At 45.9% G+C, this 26,332-nt stretch overlaps 1 protein-coding gene across 2 annotated transcripts in view; it reads right to left on the bottom strand.

Annotated features, from left to right (window-relative positions):
• Positions 1-26,332, bottom strand: part of RPTOR (regulatory associated protein of MTOR complex 1) — a 417,904-nt gene that overhangs the window by 361,598 nt on the left and 29,974 nt on the right. The gene's annotated exons all lie outside the window — the stretch shown is intronic.

Below are 26,332 nucleotides of genomic sequence, written 5' to 3'. Positions count from 1 at the left end.
TCCAGGCAGACACATAATTTCTTTAAAAACACTTGGTGGGCTTTTTGTGTATTAACTCATAATCTCCTCCATTAGACAAGCCACACCCATAAAGAGACAAGCCCTTTACTTCCTGGGCTCCCAGAAGAGGCTGTGGCATGACAACGCCCTTTGGACTCTTAGAGGCCAGACTGGGGATTTAATGCAAGAATCTGCAGGCCTCTCCTCCAGCTGAAAGGCCGGACGCTGCACTTGGATCTCAATCTGAAGCCTTAGGAACGGAGCTCACAGCCCAGTCCAGATTCGTTTTGCTGGAAGCCCTTTCTTCACTTGAGGAGCCTGGAGAAGAGGCTGGGAATGAGAGACAGTCTTATTTTTGAACCCAGCAAGTCCTCTTCCTTTACACCAAGGAGAAGCCAGGTGGCACTTCGAATTTCCTACCTGGAAATCTCCTAAACTAGATGAGCAAGTTCATTAAATACACACATACTTTCCTCTTTCCCATAGCAACAATGACACCAGGCTTCCCACCACCACCTAACAAGGGGCCCCTTTCCTCCAGCGTGCAATGACACGTTCCCTCCTTTCCTTCCGGGGTAGGCAAAAGGCAGCCAGTAGGCCAAGCCCAGCCTGCTGAGGACCAAATCCAGGGCACCCATGTGGTGGACACCGTCTGCAGTGCCTTCTCACATTGGCAGAGTAGCAGGGACAGTCATCATGTGCCACCCACAGGCTAAAATACTAGACCCTATTACCTTCTAGGAGGCCCTTCAGGCAGCCAGCAGCACTCTCCTGGAGGCCGGGAGGCTTCTGCCCAACACCCCATCCCAAAGCCAGAGCTGCAGGCATTGGGATTTGATTATGGCCACACCCGGCTCCAGCTTCCAAAACATGTTCAAGTTATCCACTGCTGCTTAACAAACCTCCCTTTACTTAGCAGCACAAAACAATCATTTCATTATGCTCACAGGTCCCATGGTCAAGAATTAGGAAAGGGCGCCACAGGTCTCAGAGGGCCTCAGCTGGGAAGACTTAAGTCTGGGGGTGAGCGTCTTCTGGGGGCTGGAATCACTGCATGCTGGCTCACCTTCACAGGGCCTCACCGCATGGCTGCGGGGTTTCCTCACAGCACACGCCCCAGCAGATCCAGGGGAGAGCCCTTTATAACTTGGTCTACAGTCCCGAGTCAGCCCAGATTCAATGGGAGGGAACAGGGATCCCACTCACAATGGCAGAAGTGTCAAGGTCACATTATAAGAAGAGCTTGCCTGTGGCCATGTGAGGACAACACCATCTGCCAGCTGCCCGGGGGGCTGGGGTGGGAGGACTGCATGAGCTCAGGAGGTTGAGGCTGCAGTGATCACAACACTGCATTTCAGCCGGGGCAACAGAGCAAGACCCAGTCTCAAAAAGAAAGAAAGATAGATAGATAGATAGATAGATAGATAGATAGATAGATAGATAGATAGAATCAAGAAAGTTTAAGGTCAATAAGCAATACAAGCCTTTTCTAACGTCTGAACAGTTAACGTACAAGCTGTTTTACTGAGCAGCTTTTCTGGATTCTACTGTGACGGTATCAGCTTCATGTCCGGTGCCTTTCATATCCCCATTCACTGCTCCATGCCGGGAAAACACAGATTCCACATGTGGAAAGAAACCAGTTTGTCAGCAGGATCACAGAGCTGCAAGCTCACGAGGCCCTCCAGAAGCCTCGCAGACTGCGGCAGAACCACCCTGCGCAAAAGATCAGCAACTTGGACTCAAGGCTCTTGGGCATCTGCAAATGCGAACGTTCCTGAGGACTCTCTCACCCCAAAAAACTGCAGATGACCTTCACGTTTTTAAAAACCTTTTTGTCTCCTAATAAGAAGCAATGACCATCTTAGAATACAATATCAAAAACCGTACAACCCAGAAATCTGAATTGATTCTTCCTCCCTCCATGAATTGCCCCGAAAATTATATTTGTTATCTTGGGCTGCCCCCACACCCCACCACTTCTATTAAATAAGTTGTCAGAGCCGTTAATTTCTTTCTAGACGCCTCTCTGCTGTGGTCTCTTTACCTTCATCACCATTTCTACTCCTCCATGTTGAAATGGCATCATATAGTATCTGGAATTCCCATCATGCTTCGGGTGACCATATCCACTGGTCTACTTCCTTCCACACGCCCCACATCTCAAGCAGACGAATCTTTTTTTTTGAGACAGGGTTTCACTCCGATGCCCAGGCTAGAGTGCAGTGGCATGATCACGACTCATGGTGGCCTCGGCCTGATGGACTCAAGAGATCCTCCCACCTCAGCCTCCTGAGTAGCTGGGACTACAGGTGTGCACCACCACACCCAGCTAATATTTTTAATTTTTTTGTAGAGATGGCATTTCACTATGTGGCCCAGGCTGGTCTTGACCTGCTGGGCTCAAGGGATCAACTGGTCTCAGCCTCCCAAAGTGCTGGGATTGCAGGTGTGAAACACCACATCCAGTCAGATGAATCTTTAGGAAAAAACAAACCAAAAACAAAAAAAACATGGCCAGGCACAGCATCTCACACCTGTAATCTCAACACTCTGGGAGGCCAAGGCAGGCAGATGGCTTAAACTCAGGAGTTCGAGACCAGCTTGGGCAACATAGTGAGACCTTGTCTCTACAAAAAATAAACGAAAAATTAGCTGGGTGTGAAGGTACATGCCTGTAGTTCCAGCTACCTAGGTAGCTGAGGAGCCAGGAGCCAGAGGTTGCAGTGAGCCGAGATCGCACTGCACTCCAGCCTGGGCAACAGAGTAAGACCCTGTCTCAAAAACAAACAAAAAGGATAAGAAAAAGAAAAGAGAAAACAAAGCCTATCTTTCACCTATTTAAAACTTTCACTGCTCCCATTGCCTTTACAATATAAGGTTGAGATTCCTTCACCTGGTCCCCAGGCTACCGCAGTCTGGCCCAGGGATGAGTAATTTGAGTCAAGTTAGTCATCCCCACCCAAGCCATGCAGACACTCACACAGTTCCACGAAAAAGCCATGCTCGGTTTCCTCTCAAAATCTGTGTGAACACCCTCCCTAAACTCCGCATTCCCTGTCCCTTCTCTCAGCCTTCTTCAAGTCCCAGCTCAAGTTCCATCCCCTCTATGAGGCTCTCCCAACCATTCTGCACCTCTCCTACTGCCAAATGCCGAGGCTTGAGCTTGGTACTACGAGCTTCAATGTTTAATCACAGCTGCCTTCCCTTTCTGTGCGTCCCTGTTTTAGGTGTGCTAGTCCCACACTTGGGGTTCCAACCATATGAAATGATGCTGTAACCTTCTTGCAAACTCCCTCCCATGTCAGACCAAATACTACCAAACAAAAGTCAGCACACAACCAACACCTGCTGAACGAATCAGCTGTCCAGCACTGCCTCCCAAAACAGCCAGGAATACCAAAGCTCCAGGCCTTAAAAACAGCTGCTAAAATGCCAGGATCTAAATCCTCTTTTAAGAGGAAATTACATTTTGCTTTGAGGAAAATATGTGACAACCCTGTGGCGTGGTGGTGAGTCCCTTCCTGATCACCACCACTCCACTTCCAAGCTAGCCTCTCTTTGGAGCCATTGAAATAAGAGAAAAAGGTGTTATTTTATCAAGGCCTTATCTAATGAGATATCGACATCATCAAACTTAAAATTGCATCAGGTTTTCTCCAAAATGCTTTCTAAACAGGGGTTCCTAAACACCAACACCATCATCAAGCATAAAAGAATAAAAGAAAAAAGTTACACAACCTAATAAATAAGTAAAATAGAAACCTTAGTATCCTTCTCCTGATCACAGAGAACCACTACATGTGATCCTATAATTAGCCATAAACCCTGCACACCCCAACCTATGCCCACAAATGACTAGCCCATAAGACGACCCACCACTAAGATAAACATTTAAAAAAAAAGTCGAACCTAATAGTGCCCACTATCCTTTGAACGATTAGGGGAAGAGAGCACAAAGGGAAAATTTAACCACACAGTGTTACAACAGGTTTAACCAAAAAGATAAACACAGTTCTTTTAACACAGTTCTCTCTGACTTAGGTTTCTAACATTTAAAAGGGTTGATAGGTCAATTTTCTTTACTTATTGGTTCCAATCTCAACCAGGAAAATGTGAGCATGAGTTCAAGGCAGCAAAAAACCAATTTTCTTATAATAAAATGTAAATATTAATCATAGAAAATGTAAACAAAATAGCTGCCAAGTTAATTGCTTCTGGAGGACAATGTTTTCCAACGTGCATTTCTTCACAACATATCCACGCTAATAAGCACGTTCAATCTAGGACGGCTCATCTCCCTAGCCTTTAGTTTTAAATGGTAATAAAACAAAAACTACAGTAAGAGAAAAGTTGTCAAGGCCTATCAACTTGTATAGGTCCATTTAGTAAAGTCCCCAGGGATATCCTCAAAACACTGCATCCCAAACAGCATGGCAGGTGGTTGACGGTCAAGACTCCTATAAGAAGAATCAAAATAGCCTGGCAGTACCGGTGAAAATATCAAAACCAAAGCCACACCCCACCCCCCTGACAAAGGGCAAGCACATGTACATAAAAACCCTCCTGCCACTGGGCACGATGGCTCATGCCCAAAATCCCAACACTTTGGGAGGCCGAAGTTGGAGGATTGCTTGAGCCCAGGAGTTTGAGACCAGCCTGGGCAACACAGAGAGCCCTGGTCTCTACAAATATTTTAAAAACTAGCCAGATGTTGGTGGTGCACACCTGTGGTCCCTGCTACTCAGAAGGCTGAGGTGGGAGGATCACTTGAGCCCAGGAGGTTGAGGCTGCAGTGAGCCATGATCATGCCACTGCACTCTAGCCTGGGCGAATGAGCGAGACCCCATCTAAGGGGGGAAAAAAAACCTGTCTGCTAAGATGACACTGCCCAACTCAGCAGATCACAGAAGCAGCCTGTGTGTAATAAAGAACAGGCACGTCCTCACAATGGAAAGCCACAGTGTTTTACTGCAGGCTTCAAGACTTCTATCTGCTGTGCTTTTGCTTTTTTTCTAATAGAACTAGATGTTTAAGAAAAAAGCTGGAGCTAGTGTAAAGGTTGATTTCCTTGTAAACAATCAGAAAATCCATCTGCATGCTCATTGTTACACTGCAGTAGAAACCCCAAAATCAACCCACTTAATAAGGTCAACCCATCAATTAATACAGGAAGAAAAGAAAGTGAAAGGGTTACCAATGAATTCATATGCTCCCACCCATTCCCCGTCTCTCTCTCTCTTCCTCTTCCCCCTAGTGCCCATTCTCTCTCCCTCTCTCTCTCTCCCTTCCTGTTCCCCTTAGCCCCCATTCTCTTTCTCCCTCTCTCTCTCTGACTCTCAGGCACACACATCAGCCCAGGCAGTTACTGAACACTTTTAGAAGGAGCCTCCTGTCTCTAACCTCTGAAATATGCATAAGCCAAAGTAAAAAAGGGATTCGTTGTCACAAGAACAGATGTTGCAGGGGTTCATCTCTAAGCTTCATGGGAGAAATCCTACTCACCAACTGGCAATTTACCATGGAGCCACAGTGCAGCCACTGTTATTAACATTTGCCACACTTGAGAAATAAAGGAAAAGAAGAGCCACCCGGTGATGGATATTTTTAATTAAAACATTCCATTTTCAGTAATGGCTGGTTCTCTCTGCTGAGTTCTAAAGGCTTTATTCTTGTGCTGTGCTCACAGCCTGACGAGCTTCTTCACACAAAGAGCACATATGTTCTGAGTGAGGCAGAAGGAAATCCTGCAACAGCGTTGCTCCGTGCAGTTCACATGGCTAAGGGGATACAGTTCTGCACAAGTGCAAGGACTTCGTGGAAAGCATAAGATTCCAAGAACATTGACAGAGAAAGTCCACCTTTAATAGTAGAAACGCTGGTATCGAACTCAAAACTCAAAGTTCATTTCCTACGTTTAAAGAACTGCACGGCCGGGCGTGGTGGCTCACGCCTGTAATCCCAGCACTTTGGGCGGCCAAGGTGGGTGGATCATGAGGTCAGGAATTCAAGACCAGCCTGGCCAACATGGTGAAACCCCATCTCTACTCAAAATACAAAAATTAGCCGGGCATGGTGGCACGCACCTCTAATCCCAGCTACTCGGGAGGCTGAGGCAGGAGAATGGCTTGAACCCAGGAGGCAGAGGTTGTGGTGAGCCGAGATCGCACCACTGCATGCAGCCTGGGTGATACAGCGAGACTCTGTCTCAAAATGAAAGAAAAGAAAAGAGAAAAGAGAAGAGAAGAGAAAGAAAGAGGAAAGAAAAAAAGAAAGGAAGGAAGGAAAGAAAGGAACGAACGGCAATATCACTAAATGCTTCCACTTCTATAAACCGGTAGTTCTCAGATTTTTCAGTCTCAAGGTCCCTTTATACTCTTTAGAATCACGGAGGAGTCCAAAGACCCCCCCTTCCCAATTATCACTACCAAATGTTACCATGTTATACATTGAAATGAGGGTCTTCTCATTTGTATTAATTCATTTCAAATTAACAATAAAAAGCCTGTTACAGGTTAACATGAATGACATTTTTATTAAAAATGAAACTATTTTCCCAAACAAAAAATTTTAGTGAAAAGAGTGGCAATGTTTTTCATTGTTGCAAATCTCTTTACTGTCTGGCTCAGGAATAGAAGTCACTGGATTCTCACCTTTGCAATTGTATTTAATCTGCTGTAATACATTGATTCAACTGAAGCACAGGAAGAAAATCCAGCATCACATATGGAGCTGCACATGTATACGTAGTCTTTTGAAATAATTGTCAGTATTGTTTGATACACACCAAAACTCCACAAGCGGTTTGTTGGATAAGGAAACTGTTTCAGTAGCTTTTTCATACTCTGTTACATTGAGACCCTCTGTCCTAGCTGGTGCTTGAAGTGGCTCTTTACCCACACATGGTGTTGTAACAGCACGCACTGGTCATGTGGAAAGATGGGCTCACCGAGCTGTGCAGAGCTCTTCTGCAGCATCAAACACACCCAGCATGGCCGCCGCGGTCTCATCAGAACAGGCCTCAGGCGCTGGTAACCTGACAAGTTCACCGCGGAAGATACAGGTTTTTTAAAATTCTAATTTAATTTACAGTTGAAAGCTCAATTTTTATCACTGGCAACAAATGCCATCAGTTGTTTTCCTTGAAGTGACAAGCTCACTTCATCCTGTCTCTTATTCTTTCAGGGAAAAGCAGCATCCCACGGGGAAAACCAACAGGCCCCTCCCATATCCCACTAGTGCCTGTCCCTCAGCAACCAGCAGATCGCAGTCTGTGCAAAGGCACTCAGTGGGGTAAAAACACGTGCAGAAGGGCCCAGATTTGACACAAGTAGTGTGTTTTTGCGGCCAGTTATGAGGCTATCATGGATGCAACGACTGGGTCAACTGGGAGCCACTAAGACTCCGACAGCACTGCCCGCCATTGCGCCCGCCATCAGTGCAGATCCAGGCGCCAGGGAAACGCAGGCCTGTCCTAGCAACCGACCTCACAAACCCCCAAAAGGGTCCTGAAGACCCCCAGGATACTACCAGCATGGTTTGAGAACTGAACTACACTAAATTTGTAGGAATGTGAAGACATACTGCACCAAATTTTCTGTATTTATGGCCAGCATCACGGGAATACTTAAATGTTTCTAGGCCCTCTTTACCCAAATAAATCTCCCATTCTGTTAGGACACTAAACAATCATAGAGATAAGTGAAAATTACAAAGCTCCAGCTTACTGAGATCCACTGGGCCACAGAGAACAGTTAATGAGCTGCCCAATAAAAGTATCCTAAACGAGCTTGCTGAACTGGGCAGTCATATCCTGTTCCCTTCCCAGATGCACACAAATCCAGAACCTGTCCTCCCACTGCCATCACACCCAGGGCAAGCCTCCAGCGTCTCGCCCCTGCACTAGAGCAGCCTCTGAGCACTCTTCTCCCTTCCACTCCTACCCCTACGATCCCTTACTCTAGTCTCTTAAATATAAAGCAGATCACAACACCCCCTGCATGAAACCACACAGCGGATCTCTAGCACACCTGAGTTGTATTTAGTTCCTTACCCAGGTCTGCAAGCCCAGACACAATTTAGTCTAGGCCTCTCTCTCCTACCTAATCTACTGCTCTCCTCCTCACTCACAGCTACAGCCAAACCAGCCTTCTATTTCTGAACTAGGCCACACTTGCTCCAGCCTACTTCAAATGAGAGAGACAAATAAAACCCAGTGGGAAAAAGCAAAGCTGCACTGGGAGGGAAAAGTATAGCCATTAATACAAATATAAGAGAAGAAAGAAAGCTGAGGATGAGTAAGCATCCATCACAAGAAGACAGACCCAGAGAAAGTAAAAGGAAGGAAGGATCCAAAGCTGACAGAATGAAAGCAAACACATAACAAAGAAGATCCACAAAGCCACAAGCTGGTTCCCTGAAAAGAACCAGCCTCTCATGCAGTGACTCTCAACCTCTATTTTATTATCGCCCAATCTTTCCCCTAATCTTTTCCCTAATCCCCCTCCCATGAAATGTTGACATCGCAGGTATATGATGTTTCTGTTTGTGCACTGCACACACTTCTGTGCTTTATTCATAAAAAGCAACATTTTCACTATCATCCCCATGCCTGCTCTAGTAAGACTAATCAAGAAAGAAAGGCTGGACACGGTGGCTGAAGCCTGTAATCCCAGCACTTTGGGAGGCTAAGGCAGGTGGATTGCCTGAGCTCAGGAGTTCGAGACCACCCTGGGCAACAGGGTGAAACCCCATCTCTACTAAAATTACAAAAATGAGCTGGGTGTGGTGGTGTGCGCCTGTAGTCCCAGCTACTCGGGAGGCTGAGGCAGGAGAATCACTTGAACCCAGGTTGCAGAGGTTGCAGTGAGCCGAGATCATGCCACTGCACTACAGCCTGGGTGACAGAGCAACACTCCGTCTCCAAAAAAAAAGAAAAAAAGAAAGGAAAGAAAGAACAAAATTCTGTCTCCAAAAAAAAAAAAAGGAGAGAAAGAAAAGAAAGAAGGAGAGGAGGGGAAGGGAACAGAAGGGAAGGGAGGAGAGGGGAGGAGAGGGGAGGAGAGGGGAGAAGAGGGGAGGAGAGGGGAGGAGAGGGGAGGGGAAGGGAGGGGAGGGGAGGGGGCTGGGCAGGCAGGCAGGCAAAACCACGGTACAGAATTCTAAAAGGGAGAACTATCCACATTGACAAGAGGTGACTTTGAACAACTCTAGGCCACTAAACTTTTTAAGTAACAAAGAAAAAGACAAGTTCCTAGAAAAACACAACTCACCAAAACTGACTCATAAAGGCATAGAAGACGTGATAATCATTTTAGAAACAAATCATAATTTTAAAAAATCATTCCACAGAGAAAACTCAAGACCCAGATGAGTAACTGGAAGTTCTACAAATCTTGCTAAAAGCCAGAGGCAGAAAAAAAAATAGAAAAACACTCCTCAAACTCAAATTTTTGGAATAGCATGACCCTGGTGTTAAAACCCAACAAAAACTGTACAGGAAAAAATTACAGGTCACTTACTTTAAAAAAAGAGATACAAAAATATTAAACCAAACCCAGAAATGCATAAAAAGTGTAGACAGATTATACCTGAAATGCAAGGCAGGCCCAACCATTAAAGACACTGTGTGCACGCATGTGCGCATACCTGCGTGCCTCCTTCACCATGCTAACACACGGCCCAACCATTAAAGACACCGTGTGCACGCGTGTGCGCATACCTGCGTGCCTCCTTCACCATGCTAACACACGGCCCAACCATTAAAGACACTGTGTGTGTACGCACGTGCGCATACCTGCGTGCCTCCTTCACCATGCTAACACACGGCCCAACCATTAAAGACACTGTGTGCACACGTGTGCGCATACCTGCATGCCTCCTTCACCATGCTAACACACAGCTCAACCATTAAAGATACTGTGTGCACGCATGTGTGCATACCTGCGTGCCTCCTTCACCATGCTAACACACGGCCCAACCATTAAAGACACTGTGTGCATGCATGTGTGCATACCTGCATGCCTCCTTCACCATGCTAACACACAGCTCAACCATTAAAGACACTGTGTGCACGCATGCGTGCATACCTGCATGCCTACTTTACCATGCTAACACACAGCTCAACCATTAAAGACACTGTGTGCACGTATGTGCACATACCTGCATGCCTACTTTACCATGCTAACAAATTAAAGGAGAAAAAGCATATGATCATCTTGATAGATGCACAAAAAAGCACTTACTAAAATTCAATAACCACTCATTAAAGAAATAACGCTTATAAGCAAGAAAGAAACCTTCCTTAATCTGATGGAGATTGCCTATGAAATTAGCCCAAAAAATCGTATTTAATAGGGTAAATGTGTTCCCCTTTGGGATAAGAAAAAAGTTAAGGATGCCCCCACATTTATTCAACACTAGTCCTGGTCAGTGTAGCACAGATAGAAAAAAGAGAGAAAGTATAAAGATGGGGTAGGAGGGACTGTCATTATTTACAGAAGACCATGACTGTGTTTATAGAAATCCAAATAAATATGTGAATATTCAAATTAAAATATTCTGTAAGGTTGCTGGATACAAATCAGTCGATTGAAAAAAAACAAAACAAAAACTGTATACTGCATTCCTAGGCACCAGAACAAACAACACACAATTTCTAAGACTCATCAAAATAGCATTTTAAAATTCTGGGAATATATCTAACAAAAGTATCTAAGAATAAATCTAACAAAAGATGTGAAAAACTTCTACATGAAAAATTAGAAAACTTAATATTGAAAAGATGTCAAGTCTCTGCCTAAATGATCTATGGACCTACAGATATGATTAAATCACAATCAAAGCCTCAATATGTTTTTCTGCCTCTCAGTGAACTTGACCCACCAATTTTAAAATTTCTATGGAAACGCAAAGGGACACAGGGAGTCAAGAAACTCTGGAGGATCCAAATGGGGAGATGTGCTTTTTCAGACCATCAGCAGCCACAGAGACAGGAGTGTGAAGCTGGCACACAGAGAGAAGTACCCCCGGAACAGCACAAAGGCGCGTCTCAGCCCTTGGTTCCCGCAAAGACGGCCTGCAGAGGAGTCATCATAGTCCCTGCAAGTGAAAGGAGCTGGGACAAATTAAAATTCATATGTAACAGAGCAAAACTGGGCCCTTACTTCATACCATATGCAAAGCCAATGCCGGATGGGCCATAGACTGGTGTGATTATTAATACATGGTAATTATTCATCCCTAGGACTGCCCTGGGCACACAGGGACTGGCAGTCACCCTCGTTAGGGACCTAAATGTAAAAAACAAAACTATGAAGCTTTTAAGATACATTATGGGACAAAATCTTGGCCTTAAGGTTGGAAAATATTTCAACACAAGCATAAAACACAGGGAAAGCACTTACACATCAAACTAGAATAGAACTACATATTTCTGTTTATCAAAAGAGACCATAAAAAGACTGAAATACTGCATCACAGAGATGTTTCACAGGACAAGAAATGTTCCACATATAAACACATTTTAAAAGGACGTTATCCAGAATGTTTAAAGAATTCCTACAAATCGATAAGAAACAATACAACAGGAAAAGGGCAAAAATCCTCAACAGGTACATCACAAAAGATCCTAACAAAATCACCAGTAAGAGTATGAAAAGGTGTGTAATTTCATTAGTCATGAAGAAAATGAAAATTAAAAACAGAACTTCCATATAGAAGCCAGCAATTCTGCCTCTGGGTATATATATCCAAAGGAATTGAAATCGGCATGTTCAAGACACATCTGCACACCCATGTTCATTGCAGTGTGGTTCACAATAGCCGAGATATGGAATGTACCAAGGTGTCCAACAAAAAATGAGTGGATAGGCCAGACGTGGTGGCTCACTCCTGTAATCCCAACACTGGGAGGCCGAGGAGGGCAGATCACCTGAGGTCAGGAGTTTGAGACCAACCTGGCCAACATGGTGAAACCCCATCTCTACTAAAAATACAAAAATTAGCCAGGCGTGGTGGTGAACACCTGTAATCCCAGCTACTCAGGAGACTGAGGCAGGAGAATTGCCTGATCCCGAGAGGCGGAGGTTGCAGTGAGCCGAGATTACACCACTGCACTCCAGCCAGGGCGACACGGCGAGATTCCATCTCAAAAAAAATTAAAGAATGGATAAAGGAAATGTGATATACATGCACCATGGAATACTACTCAGCCATTAAAAAAAAAGAAGGAAATCCTGTCATTTGCAACAACATGGATGAACCAGGAGGACATTACGTTAAGTGAAATAAGCCACAGAAGGACAAACACCACATGATGTCACTTACATGAGAAATCTAAAAAAACGAAACTCACAGAAGCAGAGTAGAATGGTGGTCACCAGAGGTTAGTGGGTGGAAGGGGTAGGGCAGATGTTGGTCAAAAGGCACAAGCCTTCAGTTGGACAGAGAGTAAGTTCAGAGATCTACTATGCAGCATGCTGACTATAGTTAATAACACTGTATATTTTAAAATTGCAAAGAGATTGTAAATGGTCTCACCACCAAAAAATATATATATATATACATATGTGGGGTGATGGCTGTGTTAATAAGCTCGATTTAATCATTCCCCAATGTATATATCTATCAAAATATCACACTGTATCTCATAAATAAATACAACTTTTCAAAGTCGGGGCCAGGGGGAAGTAAATTACAGCCATGATATAATACATACCCACAGGAATGACCACAGTAAAAATGCGTAACAGTGTGGGCCGGAGTGTGGTGCAGCAGAAACAACCTCAGCTAAAACCCAACCCGATCACTATGCAATTCCACTCCTAGGCAGCTACCTCCCGAAAATCCACACAGGTGCTAACCAAAATTCATCTATAAAGACGCTTATAGCAGCACTATTCATCATATACACACACTGGGCAACCCAAGTGTTCGACACTGTATTCAATGGCTCACGACAACAGCAAGAATAACCGCCGCTACACACGGCAACAGAATCGATCTCGGGTGTCTTACAAGACACAAAAGAGCGCAGATACTATGATAATGTTTATATACGTTTCCACACCACGCAAAGCTGTATTATTTCGGGGATGCACAAACAGTTGATAAAACTGTGAGAAAAGAAAAAGGCAAGCGAGTGCATGCTGCACAACCAGGAAAGGGGAACTGCGGGGGAGGCCAGAGGGGCGAGCGGGGCTGCGCCGGGCCAGTGAGGCGCCCCGTCTGCACCCGACAAGCCCCGTGTTGTTTCTGGATATTCCACCGCATACTTGGCTGCGCGTCCTTCTGTACACACAGCACATTCTCGAAGCTTACAAAGGTCGAGAACATTGCTGACGTGGCCCATGACCGGCTCGTGTGTTCATCCGGCAGACGCGGAGCACAGCTACATGCTGAGCATGCTATGCAGCACCTGCTTGCCAGCGAGCCCGTGAAAATCCAGTGCAAGGAACAGGAACAGCTATCACACATGGCAAAAAGGCGAGAAAGGCCATGAGAAACATATCAGGTTAGTAGAGGAAAAATCAGACGTTTGGTCCAGACCCTAAAGAGCTGCTGGTGGCATCTGAACATTCAAACTCGGGACAGACTTGGAGTAGAAGGAACGGACACCAGCGTCCCTGACCGTGATGGGCAGGACAGGAAGCTGCAGCGCCTGGGGCTGCTCTTCAGTTCCCGCCTGGCAGCTGAACCACAGGCCCCCATGGCAGAGGGGGAGGAGAGAGGGGAGGGCTGCCATGCCCGGACCCTGCCCAGCCAGAGCGACACAGGCAGAAACAGGAAGGTGGGTACCAGAGCACCACGATGGCCCAAACTTTTTTACTGCTTTTTTCCTTTTAATTATTTGTTACTTTTTTGAAACAGAAACTGAAGTGTTGAATTTTTGGCCAAATGGAAAGTGGAGTGAAAAACAGACACCCACATCTTTGGAGGCAACTTTCCCCAGTCCATGACCTGTGATCACGACGTGGTTACTACATACAGGATCACGGGGCAGGCAGGAGGCACCAATCAGTCACAAGACTCAATTTACCAAAATCTATGACAGCCCAAGTGTGGATTTTGTCTCTCAGGCTCAATTTCAGAGAAAAATAGGCCTGTATAAAACTAGCATCTGTGGAGAGATCAGGATGGGTTGAAGTAGAAGTTAATATATGGCTTCCCAGTTGAACCAAACAATTAAATCTATGCCAGAAACGGGGGATTGATGCCCTCACAGACTCTCAACATCCTGCCTAGCGGCCCCTCCATCTGCCTGGCTGCAGAGCGCCTCCCGACAAACTGCAAACAACATTATGACAGATGTGGAAATGTTAGCTCACGGCCACCACTGAGAACGGGGCTCAGAAGACCTCGGAACAATATTTAATGCGTTGTATTGAGGAATTCTGAACAGAGAGCGTATATACCTAAATTATAAAAGGAAGTGGACTTAGAATGAGTATTTTTCATAAATACTACAAATTTTGAACCTCTAGCCACTACAGAATTGGTTTAACAGGCATTCAAATACTTTAAAACCCAAACCAAAAATAATATAATTCCTAAATTAAGTATACCTCCAGGCTCCTCTTCATATTACACATTATAAAATCTAATCTATATATAAGTGGCTCCAAGTAGAATTCACTTTGAGAAGCAGCACTGTGCCTAAACTATGCAACTGCTTAAGGCACATAAGCCTGAGCGACGTAGCAGCGTGCACACTCAGGACCACCCCATGCAAGTGCTGTGCGCCGTGCCCCCGGAGCTGCAGGACCCAGGGCCACCCTAACGGGTGCAGCAGCCCTGTGTGCCTCCACGGCACTGAGGAAAAAATAATAAACCAGCCAGCCGCGGTGGCTCACGCCTGTAATCCCAGCACTTTGGGATGTTGAGGCGGATGGATCATGAGGTCAGGAGTTCAAGACCAGCCTGGCCAACATGGTGAAACCCTGTCTCTACTAAAAAATACAAAAATTAGCTGGGCGAGGTGGCGCGTGCCTATAATCTCAGCTACTCAGGAGGCTGAGGCAGGAGAATCGCTTGAACCCGGGAAGCGGACTTTGCAGTGAGTCGAGATCGCACCACTGCACTCCAACCTGGGCGACAGAGCAAGACTCCGTCTCAGAAAAAAAAAAAATAAAAATAATAATAATAATAAACCAAAGCACTAAAAGAACAGGATATTATAAAACTAACCACATTCTTACATAATTTGGTTTTAATTCAATTTCCAAATGGCACCCCTCCCTAGCTTTCTACAGCTATTCACATACAAGCAAAGTCTCATTTTCTTTCAGAAAAGTGTAACAGAGTTGGGGGAAAGGATACAAAACCCAGCCATAGCCAGCTCACGCTCTTTCTATATTTTATGAATCCATACAAATAATATGTGGCTTATCTTAAATGTTTGAGCTCTGGTAACATCTTGTCAGTGAATACCCAACACATCCAAGATCATTTATTTTAATAAAGCCTCATAACTCACCAGCTACCACAGCCTCGATTTAACTCAAGGATCAAAGCATAGTTCCCATTTTCTCATGGTAACAATGTTTCTAAGTGGCTAAGAGAGAAAAGCAGTAAACACATGATGGTGTCCACGTTCCATCCGGACAGGGCCGTGAAGCTGAATTCCGCGGTGGGCCAGTCTCAGATAATGGGAAGCCGCAAAGAAGTCGAAAGGGGAAAGGTTGTGGGAAAAATGAAACACGGGAAAAGGACTTTCTCTGCCATTTTACTGAGACATGGTAAACGGAGTAACACATAAAGGAAAAATCGCACTCCTGGCAGTCTTCCCTCCATCCACAGACGAGGATTCTGGAGGTTTTTATAGTAACGGTCCTCTTTGTTCTCGGTGGTCAGGAGAATTTCCACAGGGCTTCTTCCCAGAAGAATTCCACTCATCTTGAAAGGCAGTTATTTATGAGTCACCTTATAAGCTTTAAATTATTATTTTTTCATTTTTTTTTTAGCTCCCCTGAGTTCTGACCTTAAAAGCTCAAAGAAAAATTCAGCACTTCACAACCCTCCTCTGAAACCCCCAGGTGACTAGTTTCTCTAGAGCTCTCAGTAAAAATCCAACACACAGAAACTAAAAACCCCATCAAAGTGCAATTCAAGTCAGGACACTGATTCCCCTTCACAGCTGAGAAAGAATTCAGCATCAGATGACAACACTCCAGATAAAAGCGGGGGTCTCCTCGGCTGGCTCAGCCCGCACTGCCTGGCTCCAGCTCCCTGCTGGGTCCCCCTGCGCCATGCCCCTGACCTCTGCAGAGCAGGCCCCACAGCCAGGGCTGGGAGCAAACAACCAACAGCACCTTCACCGCCTGCAGCCACAGGCAGCTGCCCGAGGACAGGAGGCAGAGGGTGACCACTGCAGAGCTGGGGGACACCCTCCGCCACTGCCTCAGTGACATGGACACCTGGGCAAAGGTCTCTTTCTCCACTCATCATGGGCCAAATAAGAGCACATTAGGTACCCCTTGCCTCCTCCTGACCAACGGCAGGGCTGGAGGCAGCTGCACCTGCATATCATCGGAGAGCTGATTCCGGGGGTGCATTCTCGTTTCTACTCTACGATAGCTTTCCTCAGGGGAACCTGCAGCACTTTCCAGAGACGTCCTTGTTATTCCCCCTTCACTACCGGGTTGGGAGGCCAGTGGATGATCCTCACAGTACAGATGAAGACTGAAGGCAAGAGGCGGGGCAGCTCCCGGGAGCATAGGTGCTGGGCCCAGAGGTAGCACAGGCTCCTGCCAGCCCTCAAGAGGCCTCCACCAGCTCACAAGGTCCCACGCGGGACAGGCCTCACAAAGAGGCAGTGAACAGCTGGGCGCAGTGGCTCACACCTATAATCCCAGCACTTTGGGAGGCTGAGGCTTGCAGATCACTTGAGATCAGGAGTTTGGGACCAGCCTGGCCAACATGGCAAAACCCCATCTCTACTAAATGTAGAAAAATTAGCCTGGCATGATGGTGCCCACCTGTAATGCCAGCTACTCAGGAGGCTGAGGCAGGGGAGAATCACTTGAACCAAGGAAGCAGAAGCTGCAATGAGCGGTGATCACACCACTGCACTCCAGCCTGGGCAACAGAGCAAGACTCTGTCTCAAAAAAAAAAAAAAAACAGGAAAGAGGCAGTGGACAGGGACCACAGTTAGCATTTTCTAACAAACAGCTTGGTTGACAACTGCCTTTACGTGTACTGAAAGTATAACTGAGAATATTTAGCCAGGCGTGGTGGCGCATGCCTGGGGTCCCAGCTACTCAGGAGGCTGAAGTGAGAGGATTGCTTGAACCTGGGAGGTGAAAGTTGCAGTGAGCCAAGATCACACCACTGCACTCTGTCAAGCCTGGGCGATAGAGTGGGACCCCGTCTCAAAAAAAAAAAAGAAGAGAAAAAGAAAAAAAAAGAAAGAATAATAGAGACTAAAAATTGTGAAAATTTTTTCTAATAGATTTAAAACAGCCCATTTGGCCATGCGCAGTGGCTCACGCCTGTAATCCCAGCACTTTGGGAGGCTGAGGCGGGCGGATCACGAGGTCAAGAGATCGAGACCATCCTGGCCAACATGGTGAAACCCCGTCTCTATTAAAAATATAAAAATTAGCCAGGCATGGTGGCGGGCGCCTGTAGTCCCAACTACTCGGGAGGCTGAGGCAGGAGAATCGCTTGAACCCAGGAGACGGAGGTTGCAGTGAGCCGAGATCACGCCATGGCACTCCAGCCGGGGCAACAGAGCGAGACGCCGTCTCAAAAAAAAAAAAAAAAAAAAAGCCCATTTGTCTGACCGCTGTCACCCTCACACTCAAGCATGTGTGTCAGATGCACACATGTATGTGCGATCAGAGAGGGCCGTGCAGCTCAGGGAAGCAGGATCTGCGTCCACACAGTCCAATTGTTCAGGGAACAGAAAAGAAGTGGTTCCAACCTGCTGGGTCTGCACTCAGGGACTTGGCAACAGTGCTCCTTTTATTCACATCAATCACAGTACACACGCATTCTTACCCCACCTTACAGGAAACTGATGTTCTGAGTGTTTAAAGGTTCAACCCATCTAAGTCCACAAGCCAGGAATCAGCTGAGCTGTCCTCTGAATCCAGGTCCACCTAGTACCCATGCTTCCACCACAAGCATCTTTCCAGCAACATAGAAATCCCATGACATCCTGAGAGGGGTCATTTAGTTCCTCCTGGAATGTTCAATGAGTGAGATGAGGCTGTTTGTCCCATGGCAGCGTCCACTTGCAGCTGGCCCTCAGAAGCCATGGCCAGAGCTCTCCCTCTCTAGTGCCCAGGGCGGCACTTCTCAGCCTGGAAAGGAGTATCCAAGTTCCTCCAGAGCCTTCTCTCTCCTTCAACATCCCCAGCCCTCTGCAACTCTCCCTAAGGGGAGCTGCTTCCAGGTTTCTCAGGGTCCTAGATCAATCCCCTTGGCCACCATTTCTCAGGTGTGCTCTGTGAATGCAGCTCAAAATAGAAGGTCCAGAAGAAAATCAGATGCTCCATGAGCAGTCTCCACTGCAGAGAATAACAGGGATCCACAGGCCCGATGTGCAGTCTCCACTGCAGAGAATAGCAGGCATGCACTGGCCCAATGTGCAGTCTCCACTGCAGAGAACAGCAGGCATGCACTGGCCCGATGTGCAGTCTCCACTGCAGAGAACAGCAGGCATGCACTGGCCCGATGTGCAGTCTCCACTGCAGAGAATAGCAGGCATGCACTGGCCTGATGTGCGGTCTCCACTGCAGAGAATAGCAGGCATGCACTGGCCCAATATGCGGTCTCCACTGCAGAGAATAGCAGGCATGCACTGGCCTGATGTGCGGTATCCACTGCAGAGAATAGCAGGCATGCACTGGCCCGATATGCGGTCTCCACTGCAGAGAACAGCAGGCATGCACTGGCCCGATGTGCGGTCTCCACTGCAGAGAATAGCAGGCATGCACTGGCCCGATGTGCAGTCTCCACTGCAGAGAACAGCAGGCATGCACTGGCCTGATGTGCGGTCTCCACTGCAGAGAATAGCAGGCATGCACTGGCCCGATGTGCAGTCTCCACTGCAGAGAACAGCAGGCATGCACTGGCCTGATGTGCGGTATCCACTGCAGAGAATAGCAGGCATGCACTGGCCCGATATGCGGTCTCCACTGCAGAGAATAGCAGGCATGCACTGGCCCGATGTGCGGTCTCCACTGCAGAGAATAGCAGGCATGCACTGGCCTGATGTGCAGTCTCCACTGCAGAGAATAGCAGGCATGCACTGGCCTGATGTGCGGTATCCACTGCAGAGAATAGCAGGCATGCACTGGCCCGATGTGCGGTCTCCACTGCAGAGAATAACAGGGATCCACAGGCCCAAAAATGGACAACGACTAAGGCCACCACATACACAGGGGCTTTCACAGGAATGGCTAAATGTTTACCTGCATTTATGCAATTGATGGGAAAAATAAAGGGGGAAGGAAGGGAGGAAGAAAGAAAGGAAGGGAGCAAGGGAGAGAAAGGGAAGACTAAATGCAGGACTTTCAAAGTATCTCTGTTACATTTTACCACAATCTGCCAGCATGTCATCCTTTCAAGATTGGAGTAAATCATGAGTCTTTCATCTACATTAGTACCTGTCCTTCCCAGCTTTATATCATCAGCAGTCAGTAATCACGCCTTCCAAATCTGTATCCAACACACTGACGAAAATGATGAATAGGAAAGGTTCAATCACTGAGCCCCAAGCCACACTTCCAAGGGGACCTTCCTCTAGGTTGGAAGAGGAACAAAACAATTCTTAGGATGTGGGTGGCCACAGATTCACCTAGTATGAAAGGCCACACAGGCTAGGCATGGTGGCTCATGCCTGCAACCCCAGCACTTTAGGAGGCTGAGATGGGAGGATCACTTTAGCTCGGAAGTTTGAGACCAGCCTGGGCATCATAGGGAGACCCCGTATCTACAAAAAATAAAAATAAAAAATTAGCTGGGTATGGTGGCATGCACCTGTGGTCCCAGCTACTCGGGAGGCTGAGGTGGGAAGATTGCTGGAGCTGAGGAGTTCGAGGCTACAGCGAACTGTGATTATGCCACTGCACTCCACCCCAGGCAACGGAGTGGGACCCTGTCTCCAAAACAAAACACAAAAAAACCCCACACGGGTCACTCTTCACTGTTTTACTTACAAGTGGACGAAGGGCATAAACAATTAAACGTAATGAAACTGACCCATAAACATATGTAAAAATACTCAACTACACTAATAATCGAAAAGTATAATTAAAACAATGAAACGGTCAAGCGTCTACTTAATTGCAAAGGTATTTTCGAATGGCAATGCCCAGGGCTGGCAGCCGAGCCAGGAAAAAGCCTCCCTCAGACCCCATGAGCGGGCATATAAAATGGGACAAACTTCCCAAACAGCAATTTTGCAAAACGTGCCAATTCTCCTAAAGGTTATTATTTATCCAGTTATTTCTATCACTTCCAGAAACCATACTGAGAAAATAACCAGAAATCTGAACAAAGATTTATACACTGTCTCATCATAACATGAGTTATAATATTAAAAAATCAGAAACAACCTAAATGTCTAATAGCACAAAAGTGGTTAAATTATCGGTACTTCCCAATAATGAAATATATGCATGTATTTCCAAAGAGTCTCCTGAAAAAGGAGATGAGATCAGGAAACATGCCTGACTGTGAGGAAGCCACGATTGCACATAGTAATTGGCCCTTTCTTTTCTAAGTAGTTGTAAGTCAATTATTTTAAAATTCTAGTTCTCTTTCTCAATACAGAAGCAAAGCAGCCCATGATAGATGCCGCGCTGAGGCTCTTCTCCCCAGGCGGCACTGCATGAGGAATAATCCCACACTCAGCATCCTTGGAATGAGAAGCATAAAGAGGGGGAGAAGTTCATCTCAGAACTTCAAAAAGACCTGCGCTGAAATCCTCGACTCTAGTGAGTGACACGTAACTACCCCACATGCAGATTTTTAAGAACATGGCTTACAAAAAAGGTTGAACTTTTTCATTTACATGGATCCCAGACCCCTCGGAAATATCTTAATTTACTCTCTTAGTTTAAAAGAATAGTCCTTGGGCAAGGCCAGCAGGCTCACAGTGATGTGGACATAAGGCTCCCGCCTCTGGGAGAGAGAAAAGACTAGATCCTCTTCCTTGCCTCCAGCCATCGTGACGTGGGCTTCCCTGGGCTTCAGTCAGGTGTGAAGTGTTGTTGTGGCAAAAACCTCTTGCCATAAAGATCAGGAAGGGCCGGGCGCGGCGGCTCACGCCTATAATCCCAGCACTTTGGGAGGCTGAGGCAGGCGGATCACCTGAGGTCGGGAGTTCGAAACCAGCCTGACCAACACGGAGAAACCCTGTCTCTACTAAAAATACAAAATTAGCCAGAGTAGTGGTGCATGCCTGTAATCCCAGCTACTCAGGGGGCTGAGGCAGAAGAATCGCTTGAACCCGGGAGGTGGAGGTTGCGGTGAGCCGAGATCGCACCATTGCACTCCAGCCTGGGCAACAACAGCGAAAATCCATTTCAAAATAAATAAATAAATAAACAAATAAATAAATAAAAGACCAGGAAGGGATCCACAAAGTCCTTGAGGCCCTAACTCGGGCAAAGCACAGGAGGCTCAGATCCTATATGTAAATAACAACCCCGAGTACCTGTGCAGAGTACCAATGCAGAGTACCTGTGTAAGGTAGTTATAAGTTGCAAGGGGACAAAGCAAGTAAGGAGAGTTGCAAGGGGACAAAACAAAACCTTAAAATTACTGCTACCACATGAAGTTCAAACCTGTCCAGCATCCTCCAGGGAGGCTGGCAGGCGAGGAGCGAGGATGGTTCCCTTCCCAGCTGCTGGCCGCCCCCATGCCCTCCCGCTTCCTTCTGCTCCCAGGCCCCTGCACTGTGCACTTAGCAGCAGTGCCAGCAAGCGCCAGGCTGTGTCCCTACCTCAGTGGCCCAAGCCCCAGCTTACTGGGCCCCTTCTCTAGCCATCTAGATTTAAGTAACCCCAGCCTCTTCTATTTGTTCCCCCAGCCCTAGCGGCAGCAGCTGCCTCCTGTAGTTACTGTCTCAGTCAAGGTTTCCTTTTCGCCCTTTCAGCCCCTCGAAAGCCTGTAAAACCAATTCCCTACCTAAATCCACTTGGTTGAGATACCTGGTGTGTTTTCTGTCTTCTTTACTGCATCTTGGTGGATACACCTTCTAATGCTTCAACTCAAAGAGAAAAGACACACATAAATCAGAAGCAATAGAGCCCATGGAAAGCAGCCACGTCTGTCCTGTTGTTTGGCCATGTTGGGAAGCTGGACAGTTTGTGTTGGTCAGAAATCATGACTGCAAGATACCCCTGTCTTCCCTCAGCCCACACGCCACTTTGGAAACAGTCAGGCCTGAGTTCAGGGGACTTTCTGCAAATTACTTCACCTCTCAAGCCTTCAATTTCCTCCCTTGAAACTCAGGACCAAAGCAGTGCCAACATCGCAATGACTGTTGACATCTGGAGTGAAATGTACCACCCCCCCACCACTCACTCATGAAAGATCCTTTACTCCACACTAAACAACCCAGCTCCCTGACTGAAGTTCCTCAGATGACGGTTTGCATCCCTTCACTATCTCAGCCACGCACCTTGAATAAATTCAATGTAACGTGCAATCTTTTTAAAGAGGGCGCTTCTTTAGAGACAGCTCATGAGCAGAGAGGCTGTCTCCGCCCTCAGTCTGGATGCTGCACTCTATGAGCACAGCCAGGGTCTGACGCATTTGACTGCACCGCACATGACAGCGTCAGGCCATATTTTGCCTTCAATCAGCTAAAATAACCTAAACATGTTTGCACAGGCCTAAGAAGTGTTCAAACGGACACTGCTTCATTAAGCGTAGGTCTTCCAGATTACAAAGAAAGCCCATTCTGCATCTTGGCTATTCACCCTCTCCCTCCAGGAAGGCTGCAGGTCCAAGGCCCTTCGAAGAGAATGGCACTGGAGATGGGCATGAAGCCCAGCTCCAGAGCTGGACTGCAGCTTCCACACAGTTTGACACCCTGGCCATGACACCCTGCTGCTACCTCTTTATCTATTGCTTGATGAAAAGTATAGACTGTACACTTATCCAATTCTTCAGTGACTTCCGTGGAAAGGACTGTAAATAAGCCGGAGAGTCAGGCGCAATGGCTCACGCCTCTAATGCCAGCATTTTGGGAGGCCGAGGCAGGGGGACTGTTTGAGCCCAGCAGTTCAAGACAAGCCTGGGCCACATAGGAAGACCCTAGCTCTACAAAAAAAATGTAAAACTTGCCAGGTGTGGTGGCATGCACCTGTAGTCCCAGCTGTCCTCAAAGTCTAAAAGAAAACATCACTCTAGAATTCCATCCCTAGGAAAAATACCTTTCAAGAATGACAACTGAGGCCGGGTGTGGTGGCTCATGCCTATAATCACAGCACTTTGGGGGGCCAGTTCAGATGGATTGCCTGAGGTCAGGAGTTCAAGATTAGCCTGACCAACACGGTGAAACCCCATCTCTACTAAAAATACAAAATTAGCCAGACATGGTGGTGCATGCCTGTAATTTCAGCTACTTGGGAGGATGAGGCTGGAGAATCATTTGAACCTGGGAGGCAGAGGTTGCAGCAAGCTGAGATTGTGCCACTGCACTCCGGCCTGGGCAAAAAGAGCGAAGCTTCGTCTCAAAAAAAAAAAAAAAGAATTATGACTGAATAAAGACATTTTCAGAGGCCAGGCATGGGAGCTCACGCCTGTAATCCCAGCATTTTGGGAGGCCAAGGTATGTGGATCGCCTGAGCCCATGAGTTCGAGACAAGCCTGGGCCACAGGGCAAAACTCCGTCTCTACAAAAAATACAAAAATTAGCTGGGTGTGGTGGTACACACCTGCTGTCCCAGCTACACAACAGTCTGAGTTGGGAGGATGGCTTGAACCCAGGAGGTGGAGGTTGCAGTGAGTCAAGGTCATGCCACTTTACTCTAGCCTGGATAACACAGCGAGACCCTGTCTCAAAAAAACAAAAACACACAAACAAAAAAGATATTTTCAGACTAACGAAGTGAATGTGGCATCAGTAGACCATCATGAGAAAAGAATTCTGAAGTCTTTCAGTCAAAGTAGGTGGCCCCATAGGAAAGTTCTGAGACGCTAAAGGAAAGGAGAGCAAAGAGTCAAAAGCATGTGCATCAGCCTGAAAGAACAATGACTGCCGAAAACAAGGATGGTAACTTGGGATGTTAAAAATGAAATACTGTACACAGCAATACTCACATACAAGAAACAAATGGATTAAATAATTTCCTAAGTCTTGGGTTGTCTAAGAAAAGAATAAAGGTCATGACGGATGTTGTACTTTTTTCAGTATTCCTACTGTAATTTCTAAGAAACCATTACAAGAGAAAAACAGTGCACTGCTTCAAAAATAGTAAAAGGGAAGAAATTAAATATTTTCAATCTATAAAAAGGCATTTAAAAAAAACAGTACAGGAAGGACAAATAGAAAGCACAAAAGAGATGGCAGATTTAGGCCCCAATGGCTGTAAGTAGACTAAGTGCTCCAACTGAAAGACAAAAATCATCAGACTGATCTGTTTTAATCCAACTACAAGCTGTTTATAGGAGACATATGAAAAATACAAGGCTACAGAAGTGTTGACTTATATAAAAGGACAAATAAACAAGACTGACACTAACCAAGAGAAAACTGGTGTAACTATCCTGAGACAAAACAGACTGTAAGGCAAAAAGTTTTATTAGGGATAAAGAGTCACTTTACAACAATATAGACTCCAATTCACCAGGAAGATACAACAGGTTTACAACAATATGGCCTCAAAATATAAATGAAGCACAAATGGGCAGAGAATTCTGTCTAAATATGTCTAATAAGGAGAATAGACATATTTACAATGACGGTGAGAAGTGTTAATACACCTCTCTGTTACTGATAGAAACAGTCAAAAAAATCAGTAAAGTGTAAATGATTTGTACATCACAAATAAAATATTTGACTTAATGGACACGTATAAAAGGTGGCACCAACAGCTGTAGACACGCATCGTGTTCAAGTACACAGGGAACATTTACAAAAACTGACCACGCACAGGCCTATAAGGCACAGAGCAGCTGAAATTCCAAGCGTGTGCATGCATGTATGCACACGTGTGCACACAGCGGTGCAACCTACACCATCCACAACACGAGGGGGCGCCATTCGCACACGGCAACGGTGTGGATGGCTCCCCCTACAGACGTGCGGTGCACCTGCTACTGCCCTGCTGACAGATGTCTACTGATCAAAATGCAATTAAGAAATCAAAAATAAATCCTAGAAAAAGTCTTCTATGTTTAAAAATTACAACACTTTTAAATAATAAATTGATCAAGTCAAAATAAAATTTAGAGAATAATTTGAACTGAACAAAAATACTGTATATCCAGCCAGGCATGGTGGCTCATGCCTATAATCCCAGCACTTTGGGAGGCCAAGGCGGAAGGAGCCAGGATTCAAGACCAGCCTGGGTAACACAGGGAGACCTCGTCTCTGAAATACATAAATACATTTTTAAAAACTACTACTTGTTGAATGCCATTAAGCATTTACATTTCTAAATGCTAAGTGCATACATTAGAAAAGACAAATGGCTGAAAACTAATAAGGTAAGTACTCATCTCAAGAATCTCCGCCTCAAGAATGGTGGGAAAGGTAATAAAACAAACCCAAGGAAAGTAGAAAAAAGGAAATAATAAGATATAAAATAAACTAGGGGGCCAGGCATGGTGGCTCACATCCGTAATCCCAGCACTTTGGGAGGCCAGGGCAGGAGGATCACTCGAGGCCAAGGAGTTCAAGACGAGCCTAAGAAACATAAGAAGACCCTGTCTCTACAAAAAAAAAAAAAATTAAATAAGCTAGGCTTGGTGGCACACATCTGTAGTCCCAGCTACTTGGGAGGCTAAGGGGGGAAGATCGCTTGAGCTCAGGAGTTCAAAGCTGCAGTGAGCCATGATCGCACCACTGCACTCCAGCCTGGGTGACAAAGCAAGATCTTGTCTCAAAAAAAACAACAACAAAAAAGAGTGGACGCACAAATCTCAATGTCAGAAATAAAAAGGAAACATTACTACAATCCCATTGACTTTAAAAAGATCACAAGAGGATGTTACAAACAACATTATGCCTATAAATTTGAAACCTAGATGAAATAGACAAAGTCTTCTTAAAATGTAACTTGCCAAAACTGACTCAAAAAGAAAAAAAAAACCATCTTAAAAGCTTAAATCAGAACTTTAAAAATTTTTTTACAAACAACACTTTCG

The sequence above is a fragment of the Pan paniscus genome, chromosome 19, assembly GCF_029289425.2.
Source record: "Pan paniscus chromosome 19, NHGRI_mPanPan1-v2.0_pri, whole genome shotgun sequence".
Classification (NCBI taxonomy): domain Eukaryota; kingdom Metazoa; phylum Chordata; class Mammalia; order Primates; family Hominidae; genus Pan; species Pan paniscus.
The sequence above is the reverse complement of the archived record's forward strand: the minus strand, read 5'-3'. Positions and strand labels throughout refer to the sequence as shown.